Source organism: Calypte anna, chromosome 5A (genome assembly GCF_003957555.1).
Source record: "Calypte anna isolate BGI_N300 chromosome 5A, bCalAnn1_v1.p, whole genome shotgun sequence".
In the NCBI taxonomy this organism is placed as follows: domain Eukaryota; kingdom Metazoa; phylum Chordata; class Aves; order Apodiformes; family Trochilidae; genus Calypte; species Calypte anna.
This window is the reverse complement of record NC_044251.1, coordinates 1,264,130-1,277,133: the sequence shown is the minus strand read 5'-3', so window position 1 is coordinate 1,277,133 and position 13,004 is coordinate 1,264,130. Positions and strand designations below refer to the sequence as shown.

General features: G+C 43.4%; 1 protein-coding gene across 1 annotated transcript in view; it reads right to left on the bottom strand.

Annotated features, from left to right (window-relative positions):
* The window catches only part of RGS6 (regulator of G protein signaling 6), a 226,650-nt gene that overhangs the window by 107,506 nt on the left and 106,140 nt on the right, over positions 1-13,004 (bottom strand). The window lies entirely within an intron of this gene.

Genomic DNA, 13,004 nt, shown 5'->3' with positions numbered 1-13,004 from the left:
CACAGGATCCACACAATCATCTTCAAAAGCCATGGCAATGAAAGGATCTCACTACTGGGGAAAGGAGATTAATGCTTCTCCCATTTACTCTAAAATGGGAAGGGATTTTTGCTCCTTCTAAGGCTGCTACCCCTGCATTTACTTGAAGGCAATGCCAGGGAGAACAAAAAGCTGAACATGAGCACAGTACAGCAAATCAGCATCTCCCAAAACACTCATCAAATTAATAAGGTCTCACAAGCCCAACAAAAATAAACTCAGAGCTGGGGGCTCTGTTAGCTTGAGTGGCTGAAAACACTGGTGACAGGGGGCTAAGGCCAATGGCAACCAGACAGGGAACACAGCCCTGATTTTACCTTTCTCCTCCCAGATTCTATGAAACACAACCTGGGCACAGAGGTTACGTGGTGGGAACACGGCCCTTTCCTCTCCTACAGAAACCTCAACCATCTCTCTTCAGCTCTGAACCACCAGCTTCATTTAGATGTGCAAGTGAGTTCCTTTTCATGGACTTTTAACACCTACGTTTCAAGACAAGTTTAATTTCAAGGCTTCCCGAGGCGGCAAGAAAATTTCCCTGCCAACTTCAGACACTGAATTTGATCACTGTGTTTTTAACCTCAGGCTATCACTTAACTGAACCGTTCACACCTTGTTTACATATTATTTTTAAGTTAACACATGCCCTGAACAAATTCTCAGCAGGAATGAAGTCACAGAGATGAAAATATCCTGAGATATTGAACAGATTACAGGAGGATTGGATACCTGGAGTTGATTTGTGTTACAATAATGCTACATTTCCCTCAAAGCAAACACTACGAAAATTAATACCTTCTCTCCCTTTATCTGAACTTTATGCAAGGCCATTTGCTGATCAAAAGCATTTATTCTAGTCTGAGGATGCCTGGAGGAGTAACTGCTCCTCTCAGGCTGGACAAGAAGCATTTCACAGGACCTCCTGGTTTTTTGAGGGGCCTGACAGCACCTCTTGTCTTTAACATCCCATGAGGATACAGTGCTTCAAGATCAGACCTGCCAGGGAAACAGGATGGCCTGGTTGCCTGCAAAGGGTGGACCAAGAAGTTCAACCAGAGTGAGAATCACTTCACTGAGGTAATGAAAATTCCCTTTGTTACAAGGGAATTCATCCATATGCACTCACAGCTGGTACCAGAGGGATTTTTCCCATGTATATTAGGAGGAAACTACAGCCAGAACACAACACTACTTCCACACTTCCAGGAACAATTAAGGACTTTAAAAATGCAAACGTAATTATTTTTTTTCTCTTTTCTATTTCAATGGGAGGCTCATAAGGAAAAATGGGTTGAAAAAGCTGTTTTGTTACAGGAAAATAAACTTCTTATTTTTGCTCAATGTAAACTATAACAAACACCAGACTTCGTTTGTCACTCCAAGCAAAGTTCAATCTCAAGCAAACTGTATCTTTAATTATCTTAAAAGCAAAACATATAGAGGTTTTTTTCCTAAACTATCCCCATTCCAAGCAATCAAACAGCCACTGGTGTCTCAAACAGGGCATTAATTTGGGTTTCTGCCACAACTATAAAAGCCTACTGCAATTTTAGATCAAATAAGCAAAACTGCCCTAGAAATAATGCCTGTCCCAAAAGGCTCCTTCTATCTCTTGTCTTACAGCATGATTACTGCCACTTTCTACTCTCCTTACCTGTGAGTAAGGGGATACAGCCTCTAGTTGTATGGAGCCCTTCCATTCCCTCCCAGTCTTTCTTACAGTCTCCAGCAAGAGTCTGCACTGCTCAAAGGGGACAGTGCAGCCTATCTGAAGAAACATTTTGATTGTTTTATCTTTTCTTAAAGTTATAAACAAGTTTTAAATAAAATATTAAAAACCTGTATTATGCCCTATGCCAAGTTTCTGGTCAGTCCACTAGGAAGAAAAGATCTGACCATTTGTACCAACCTTTGCATTTTGCATCCACCCCACTATTTGCACATATTACCACCCAGCATCCAAATTCCTGCCTAGCTAAGGAACTGTTTCATGAAGTGACACAGTGCCAAAGTGGGAAAAAGCAATTTTTAGAGCTTCAAGTGTGGGAAAAAAAACTGAAGAGGAACCATCAAGCATTGAAGATCACTTTTATCAAGCTTTTCATCTTACCTTTTAAGAAAATTACCTAGACACTTCACACATCATGATCCTCCCTTCAGTGACATTAAATATCCTTTATGTTGCCCTACCTGGAAGATAGGGATTAAGGAGTTCTGCCCAGTGTAAGGAACATAACCTCCACCCAACAAAAGGCAATGCTTTTTTTCCAGAATAGGGGGTAAGTGCCATTTCAAGCTGGTCTGATTTTTCAGCAGTAAAGGGAACTGCTGCTCTTCCCTGCAAGTGGGTCCTGGGTCATTATCTCCCTGAGAAAGCCAGAACATTTATATATCTGCTGTCATTGTTAGCTACAGAGTCTAATGTATGCTTAAAGAAGATCTGCCTTTTCTCCTGGCTTGTTGCTGATACCTCTGCTCCCTACATATGTCCAAAATGATTTCTTCCACATTAACCCACTTTCAATGCACAGAAAAGGGATTTCAGCTTCAGAAGCACGTTGTCAGTGGAGACAGGACTCTACAACAGGTAAATGATGTGATTTTACAAACATTATTTTGTTACAGAGAACCTCGGGATTTAATGGATATGTGGGATTTGCTGCTATTCATCAGACCTCTTCTTTTCCATTGTCAGCACTTCTGCTGGCCTAGGGAGGGCAAAGGCATGAAGTAAAAGACTGAATTTCTGTCAGAGCTGAGAGGTCTGCCACTGGTAGGTGAGAAGCCCCTTTTCTGAGGCAGGGAAAAATAAAATATTACATTCATTGCTGAGTTTGTATATATATGTGTGTGTGTATATATATATATGTATATATAATAGATCATAATAGAACAACAAATGTAACAATCACAGCCTGGCAATTTTGGGTCAGTGCCACACAACATCTCTAGCGTTACCATTACAAGGGGCAAAAGGACTCAGGACTTTGCAGTGGCTTCTCTTTCTCTCAGTACCAGAAATCAAGTGGGCTCCCAGCCTGCAGCATGCTGGTGGACACAGCCTTGCTGAGCCAAGGCTGACCTTGGAGGCAACACAGTGAGGGGAGGGCAAGTAACACAAGAAAAAGAAAAGCCAACAACTTCTGCCTCTCAAGATCACATGCCAGGACACCAACAACAGCTTATTGCAGCTACCTGGCGCAAAGGGTTTAATTGCAATTAAGTGATTACCATGTAAAGATGTCAGAGGCCACCACAGTCCCATTTACCAGCTCATTTTTGTGAGCTAGTGAGGGAAACAGTGCCCCTTTCATATTCTAGACTCAGAGCTGGCCACATCTACACCTTTTCCCTGCAGGAAGGGTCATGCTGATTATTTCTGAATATTTAGGTATGCATCAGGCTCCTGCCTGATTACTCACAGCAGGTACTGTCTTGGGGGATTTCTGTCACCAGTTCTCCTTGGCCAGAGAGTCTCCAAGCGTCACTCACCAGCACAAACGTTAAATGTACAGCACTGGATACACAGATCTGTGCAATGCCCAATGTCCTCTTTGTCCCAGCAGATGAGGGCTCTCATGAACACTGATGGAGCTGGATGGTACACGGAGGACATGATGGCAACACTTATAAATACAACTTAATCCTTTACACCTGATTGAAATAAAAGTTTTAAATAAATGGTTTCTCACATTACCAAGCTCTATGGGCCCCATAAGTGCCTCTGGCACTACCATCATGCCTGTGCCTTCTGCACCTGCTGACTCCTGCCACACAGCCCCAGGCAGAGGCAAGGAAGGATAATTTGACAGGATGTTTGGAACCAACTTGCTTCACCAGTCCAGACAATTCCACTCTGCTCAAACACAGGAACAGGAGGCTGGGGAAAGAAATCATAAAATAACTAAAAAAACCTCAAGGCTAATAGGCTTGCCTGGGACACCCTCGAGGTAGAAAGGATCACCTTGTATCAAGACAGATCTGGAAAGCAGCAGAGCAGCACCATCAGAGAGCTGCTGAGTGACCTTCAGCAAACAGCTTCATCTGTCTCTGTCCAGGTCTGCTCTCTCATATAACAGAGCTAAGACTGAAACGTACAGGGGCAGTGAAACTTAATTCAAAGATGTCAGAAAAAGCTTTGGTGTGTCTCGGACAGTGGCTGCTATACAACATCAAAAGATACACTCTCCATCTCTGACAACCTTTCACAACCCCAGCAACACCAACAACCAAATGAGAGGGTGGCAGAGCAGAGCGGGGTCATCTGGCTGCTTCCTGCATCTTCTGACAACAGCTTAGGGCAGGGGCACTGATGGAACTTGTTCTGTTCCTGATGGAGCTTTTATCTCTGCTTCTTTTTCCATTTCAGAGCTCATTTAAGATAAAGGCAGAGTATACCACCCCTCACGCTTGAGTGTGTGTCAGGAAAGAAAGAAAGAAAACAACAGCTGTGTTCTTCAGATGTCTACAGGGAGGGTGAAACAGAGGTAATAATGTCACCTTGAGACTGGAAATATGCTTTAGGATTTATGTATCTCTACCGTGAATAGGAAGGAAATGAAGGGAAAACTACCAAACCACTGGTAATGATTATTTGTGTACTGCTGCTAACCTAGCTAGACCTTCACAAACTGAATGAAATCTACTGTGGAGGGAAAGGTTTCACCACACCAGCTGGATGAACTGAAATGATGCCTATGGAAGAACTGTGACATTTTGTATTCAGCTGCTTCAGGTGCAACACCAGAGTCTGGGCAGTATCAGGCAGCAGCTTTTTGATGGGATTATCCCTGCCCATAACACAGCCCAGGATGTCAGCTCTGCATGGCACCCAGGCTGTGTTAGGTGAAGATGCAGTCACTGAAAATGGGAGCTGGAGCCACTCCCCTTGGCCAGTATATGCACAGTTGGAAAAGAGGGTTTAATATTCAACAAGCAAAGCAAAGCTTAGCAAATTAATTCAGCAAACAGACATTGTCAAAATGAGCTGAACTAATGCAATTTTCTCCCTCCCCAAAACCAAGCATTTTAGCCCATCAGTGTTAACACGCAGAAGCAAAAGACATCAATGCAGCAGTGTCATGCAAACTTAATTTTCATTAAAAACATTTTGTCAGACAACTCCCAATGACCTCAAATTCTACACATGAAGTGAAGCTCAGGAGACTGTTTTGACATGTTTAGAAAGCTGTGTAAAATACTAAAAGTGAACACTTGGTTACTGATTGTGCAACTGTAATTACAGTAACAAACGCTTGGGACTTTTTGTATTTTTTTTATTTTTATTTTACAGTATAGCAGAAATTCCTTGTGAACTGTGGTGCATTTTGTCTCCATGCTTTCTACAGCGACAGTGAAGATATCACATATATGCACATAATTGGCTTGAAAGACCTTACACCATCGAGAGCATGGACACTAATTAGAAGCCTTCTCAGGTTAGCTGCCAATTATGCCAAATATTTACTTTGCTCTTTAAACAGAAGTGTTAAATTTTGTATGGCTGTAGGAAAGTACCATAAATATCCAGTAAAGATGATGTAGATTTTAAATAAAGAACCCCAATGGAAACCAAATGTCTGTAGAATTATCACTGATGTGTGATGTAAGTCACATTTTGTTGAAAGAAATTCTATCCTTACTGCCATACATTATGCACTGAATAGGGATGGCTTTTGTGTGACTTATGAACTGTACAAACACATATGCAAATTTATGCAGAAATACACAGACTGTTTCAGCCAAGGAAACCATTGGGTGGAATACTGTATAAAGTATGCAATTTGAACTGGAGGAACCACTTTGGGGAAAGAAGGAAGGAAGTTCAGTCCATCCCTCTGTCCCCTGAACAGGGGTGCTGAGAGCCACTGGTGCTGGCAGCACGAAGCCTCCCAGGACATTTTACACAGGTCACCAGTCACTTAATGCTAACTACTTCTGACCCCACCATCCTCAGCAAGATCTGAAGGGATGATGCTGAAGGGCTCTTCAGTGGCCATCTCTCTGCAGATAGAAGGCTGAATCAAAGCTAAGCAGCAGCACGGGTTGAGAGATGAAAGGATAAAGTTATAATAGGAAATCCAGAGGTGTCCTCACAGCGATGTATTCACCACAGTCCCCCTATGTCAATAACCAGGAGTGGTTGGGCAGGGGGAGGAAGGGGGAGCAGGAGAGCCATGTGCTCTCTTCTGACAAGCTTTAATTGAAGTCACTGACTGCAGGGACTGACAGCATCCTCCTGCCTCCCTCCAGCCAGGGTCCCTACAAGTTGCCGTGGAAACAGTAGAGATTTTCTATTTTATTGCATCCCTGCACTGAATGTAAAACTATGCAGGTCTCCAGACTGCTTTTATGGTGATGAATGAGAACAAGTGGAGCAGACATGCCTACCACAGCCCACACAGGGACTCTTGTAGGAAGAGTAAACTTGATACACGAAGTGACAGAGCTGCTTTGCATGTCTGCTTCCCCACCTCCAGGCACGCACATGTGGGCCCCTTGCCACCCCCTCCACAGGCAGGGCACAGGGTGAAGCCCATTAACCCAGCCTGGGGAATGCCCAGAAGCTACTCTGACCCATTTGCCGTCTCAAGTAACACTGCACGAACTGCTCAAATTCGCAGGTGCCAAAAGGAAGAGAGTTTTAGTTCAACAGCTTTGATCTTGGAAGTGCTTCTTTTGGAGGGTTAGCTCCCACACCTTGAGGCTCACTTGGAGCTCTGGCCATGAACTGAGCCTCATGCAAAACAAACTTATGCTGAAACCTGTGCTTCAACAACTGAGAAAGCTCCAGGAATTTTAAATCCTCCCAAAACACCAGGGTGAATCTCCAGTTTGTAACCTGATTTGAGGCTAGCTTTTCGATCCTGATTAGAAGCAGCACACAGGAGTTTCAGGATTACACTGGTTTGTATGAAATCATAGATGGATGAGGTGACCACAGCAAGCAAGCAGATGCTGTTAGATGCTAATTCCTGGATTCAATAGAAGGACTCACTTGGGATCCAAGACAGTGCTCTCTTTCCCACCATCTGTAATGAGCAGTAGCAAACAGGCCGCAGAAATTAACTCAGGACAAGGCTCTTGTGAGAATAAATACCACTGGTATAGGCCATGCTTACATTCATTTTTTAAATGCTAGACTGTAGTGGTCTACACATGATCTGGTGTCAGAAAGCTGCACCTCCCTCTCCCCTGTGGTGCTGAAATGCAGTTTGATAAGCACAGTACTTGCACAGGAGGGTCACATTCCTATGGAGTGGCAAATATAAGGCACTTACAGACAGAAAAAATACTGGACTTTGGTGGATCTTTGATCTGTTCCAGTACAGGAACTTGCACATCCCCAAACCTTGATGAAAATAAAGAGCTGGTTATAAACTTGCTCTGGTTTGGGCCAGGATGGAACTAATTTTCTGTCTTGTAATTTTGCTTTCAGCCAAGTCTCTTCTAAGTAGCTGTTCTTGCTGCAATGAACAGCAAGTTTCTGTCAGTCTCTGTTTCCAGGACTGCTAATGCTCAGTGTTTATAGCTATGGCCAGAGATGAACTGCAGAATCAAGGCCACTACTTGGTTCTGAGGAACATTTTATGCTCTGGAAAGAGAAAGGGAGTAAAGGGGTCACACCTGCAACCCTCCTTTAGGGAGAAGCAGACAAGACAAGTGACCAAAGCTGTCCAAATGGAGTATTCCATCCCATACGTGTCATACTCAGCATAAACCTGGGGGACCACGAGGGTCAAGCCCCTTCCTTCTTCTGCTTCTTTGTCCATGGCCAGCACCTTGGGAGGGTTTCATCTGTTCACCTGCCTGTGGTCCTGATCCAGTCCCTCCCGAATCCATGTGTTCCTGCCTCCAGCTCCCCTCTGCTGCTGGCTCCAGGAGCTCAGCCTGGGACTGCCCCAGGGCTGCCCTGCAACCTCAGTGGTGACCTGAGCTTTACTGGGAGGAACATGGTATTGTTTTTCTGTATATTTGCATATATTTAGTAATTTTTCCTTTTTATTACTGTTTCATTAAAGCTGTGTAGTTTAGTTTCCAACCCATAAGTCTTTCATTTCCTCTCCTTTCTTTATCAAGGAGGGGAATTAATAGAGAGAATCTGCCATTGGGTGAATTGCCAGCTCAGCATTAAACTGTGACAGAACTGCACCCAAACCACTTGAAACCAAATCCACAAACCCAAGGCAGACTCCCATTTGCACATCCCCAAAGATGGGAACTGAACAATATTCTGAAGACTCATCAGCCTTCTCTGGAGCTGGAAACACAGAGCTGCCATCTCCCCCCCTGCCTGCCATCCCTGTCACCTCTTTCCCAACCCCACTGCCCTGTGAAAATGAACCAGAGGCTGGAAAAGGCCACTCCTGGGTCTGGCAGAAAATAAATTATTTTAAAATATGCCAAGCAGGTATAAAAAGATAAGTTGTTCCTCATGAGTGGCATCCCCTCCACACTCACAAAATGCAGCAACTGCTAAATATTTATTCTTCAATATTTCATGACATTTATTGAAGTGAAATACAGAGGCGTGAGTATTAAGGAGATAAGAAGTGTGGATGGAGGTGCTGGATGCCTGATGAGGGTTTTAACATTGCCACTGCTATCTTTAGATATCTGAGTAATGATAAGCAGGGAATTATCACCTCAAACACTCAGGGAAGATTGTGTCCTTCTCTGATTCTCATTTTTTAAAAGTAAAAGAGATTTTTCTACCCAACCATCAGGTTTTCAACAGGGAGTAAACTCTGCAGCTTAAGGGATAAATAAATATCTGCTGCAGTTCTGACATACATTCTGCATACTAAGGAAGAAAACAGAAATAAAGTAACTCCCATTGAAAGTGATTATTTGCTGCTTAAAACTGTAAAGCCTACATTGGCACTGGATTTAGGCCCCGTGCCTGAGAGAAGGTTTCTGTCTGTACCTTATTGAAAGACCTGAAAGCATTCATAGTAAAAAGAAGGACACAAGAATTTTAAGACAGGGTTTCTACACTGTGGAATGTTTCAATCTGAGCTTCCATGAAGCATTATCAGCTGCAGGCAGAATCAGATTACACTATACAGTATGAAGCTGAGAATGTTAGGATTTAGTAAGAACTGCAGTGTGCCATCATTTTTTTACTAATTTTTCAAAGCTTCACAAACTTGTTCCTAACTTCTCTCACAGTAACGAAGCTACTCAGAGCCACTGGGAAAATAAGCTATTTCCAGTATGAGATGCAAAAGTTTGGTTTTGTTGTTCCCTGCAGGACAGCTGTATCACAGGCACTGAATCTCTACCCCTACCTCCCCTAGAAAGGGGGAAAAGAGATTAAGATTAAGAAATCTTAAGAGATTAACAATCAAGAAATTGATTAAATGATACAGCATACCCCTTCCTTCTGCTTTGGAAGCTGAAGGGCTCCTGTGGCTTAGCTAAAAGAAATTCTGCACAAACATCTATATAAACACAAAAAGTGCTTCTCTTCAAAAATAAACAAAACAGGGAGCTTTAGAACTTGTTTTTGCTACCTTATTTTTTTAAGCATTCCTCTGTGTGTGTGATACTATGGCACATAATGCAGTGTGACAGGTCATTTCATGCACCATTTAACTCTTTGCACTGCCAAGAGCTACACCACACTGAAGATTAGATTCACCCTCCTCACCCCCAAATACTGTGAAGTAGATGCAAGCAGAGCAGCTTATAAATTACAGGAAAAAGTGGAAACTCTATTCACCATCATCAAAAGGTTGTATTTTTTTTCTCTCACTCCCCATGTGATAGTGTAACCTTGCAATTCTTTCACACATAACACTAAAAAAATACTTATTATAAAGCCAAAGAAAGACACTGACACCACCACTCCCTCCCCTCCCCAATCTTCCATCCAGGATTAAAGGTACAAGGAAAAGCTCATTTCATTTGACTTGTGGAACAGAGGGAAGAAAGAAGCTTTGTGACCATTTGCTTGTCATAGAGTAAAAGACTATAGATTTGCATTTATTATTTTTTGTCATGCTCTATGAACTGTAGCTTTTCAATGCCTTTTCTATACATATTAAAAAAACCTGATAATTTTATGACCACAAAAATGTACAAGATTCCCAGTGCTGGAAAGTGAAGACCTTGGTTTATCCCACAAGGAGCCAACGCTGAGCTGTTAAGCACTGCAAGATTTTCTGTCCTAGTGCTGGAACAGAGTTCCAGACAAAAGGCAGTGATGGGCAGGTCCAGTCTGTTCATCCACACTCTATCTAAACTCTGCAAAGCACAGATGCCATTTTTTAGTGAGGTGATAAGGCTCAGGCATTTAGCAATTACCAAAAAACCATTTTCAAGTACTTTGTTTCACTATCCCACAGCTTGGACAGGAGCACCCTGTGCTGGGTTAGGAACTGGCTGGAGGGCCGGGCCCAGAGAGTGGTGCTGAACGGGGCTGCATCAAAATGGCGGCCGGTCACTAGTGGTGTCCCCCAGGGATCAGTATTGGGCCCAGTTCTGTTTAATATCTTTATCGACGACTTAGACGAAGGGATTGAGTCCATCATCAGCAAATTCGCAGATGACACCAAGCTGGGAGGAAGTGTGGACCAACTCGAAGGCAGGAGGGCTCTGCAGAGGGACCTGGACAGACTGGAGAGTTGGGCTGATTCCAATGGGATGAGGTTCAACATGGCCAAGTGCCGGGTCCTGCACTTTGGCCACAACAACCCCATGCAGCGCTACAGGCTGGGGACAGAGTGGCTGGAGAGCAGCCAGGCAGAAAGGGACCTGGGAGTCTGCATCGACAAGAAACTGAACATGAGCCAACAGTGTGCCCAGGTGGCCAAGAAGGCCAATGGCATCCTGGCCTGTATCAAAAACAGCATCACCAGCAGGTCCAGGGAGGTGATTCTGCCCCTGTACTCAGCGCTGGTTAGGCCACACCTCGAGTACTGTGTCCAGTTCTGGGCCCCTCAGCTCAGGAAGGAGATTGAGGTCCTGGAGCAGGTCCAAAGGAGGGCAACCAGGCTGGTGAAGGGACTCGAGCACAGACCCTATGAGGAGAGGCTGAGGGAGCTGGGGCTGTTCAGCCTGAAGAAGAGGAGGCTCAGGGGAGACCTCATTGCTGTCTACAACTACCTGAAAGGAGGCTGTAGCGAGGTGGGAACTGGACTCTTTTCACAGACGACCTTCAAGAAGACAAGAGGACACAGTCTTAAGTTGTGCCAGGAGAGGTTTAGGTTAGATATTAGAAAGAATTTCTTCACGGAGAGGGTGATTAGGCTATGGAATGGACTGCCCGGTGAGGTGGTAGATTCTCCGTCCCTGGAGACATTTAAAAAAAGCCTGGATGTGGCACTCAGTGCCATGGTCTAGCAACTGCTCCGGTGGGTCAAGGGTTGGACTAGATGATCTCTGAGGTCCCTTCCAACCCGGCTAATTCTGTGATTCTGTGTGATTCTGTTAGTGAGCAGCAGTGAAATGAAAAGTATTGGAGAACATTTTTTTAAATCTGAGCATTAATCAAACCAGATCTGATACTGCCTGACCAGAGTTACCTCGATTTAGGAATTAATTCATTCAGATATGCTAAGTTATGCTGACAGGCCTGTTTGCACAACACAGAAATCCCAAAGCCTCTTGAACTGCACTACTCAGTTGCTTTGGCCCTTGACTTTGAGAGCATCTACTGCTTAAATGAAAAAAACCCAAACTCACAGATTGCTAAATGAAAGGCATGAATTAAAAATGCACATACGAGCCTCATAATATGACCATCATTACTGAATTAATTAACATTCTCATGCACTGGAACTACCATTTATTATTCTAAGACTGAGGGGTGCTTTTCCCTTTGGCAAAGCAAATGTTGCAAAACAAACAGTAGTTATAAGTTCTGCTGCAACTCAATTACAGCCCTCACCGTGGGTGAAGTTATTTACTTCAACACTGATTTATGCAGTGGTTCTACTACTGTTAGTTCTGCCCTTTGGTAGCAAATGATACTGCCAATTTACTGAGAGGAATACTTAAAACAATTTATTACAACACCTTGGAAAAAGATGAATATTCCTTGTTCATATGAAGAGAAATGTCTGATTCTTTCACCCTCAACAAAATTTTTGCTTCTGCTGCTAGTAATGAATCAAGGTACACATCACCTTCAGCAAACCTGTGGCACTTAACAAAAACGATGCCATGCCTGCTTTGCTTTCAAATCTCAGCATCAAATTGTTGTTTGATTCAACTCTGGTATTTAATGTTTCTAACGCCCAGCTGGGGCTCTGCATTTCCTTTTAACCCTCTGTTTTGTAATACATATTGAAACCTTCCCAAAGTGAGCTGGAGGTGCCTAGCTCTGCAGAACACAAGTGCAGAAACAGCCACAATCTCTGTGGACCCTGCTGGAGACACCCATTTTAAAGACTTCAACCTCTTAACACCTAACCAGGATTTTTTCTAAATTCAGCAGGGGGCAAGAGCATCCTGTAGAATGGAAGTTAGAAATCCTACAGAGGCAGATACTGTTTATTTATGGTAGCTTATTGCTATCTCCTCTACTGGGGCTGTGTAAAAGACAACAGAGGACACTGCTCAGAATGCAGAATTGCCCAGCAAGAACAGGAGGAGCTCTCACCTGCCTCTCCTGCCAGTCTCTGACCCTGTAATGCTAACCTACTGCTTCATTCACTGAGAAAGGATAGAACAGAACAAAAGCAGCTGACACTGCATCCTGCAGCTACAGCTCAGTGGCTGTTCCAACACATGAACAGACCAAATAAAAGCAGGTGTGCTACCTTCAGAGCATGAAATAGCTATTCTTGCTCTTTTATATCACTGTCACGAGACACAGTTTGGGTCTTTCTATCAAAAGCAGAAAGTATTAGCTAAAAAAAAAAAAAAAAAAAAGTAACTCGTGATAAAGGTAATTTTTTTCTCATGGACTTTATTTCAATTAGCTATGTTCTCATGGTGTGGAAAGAGAACAATTGGAA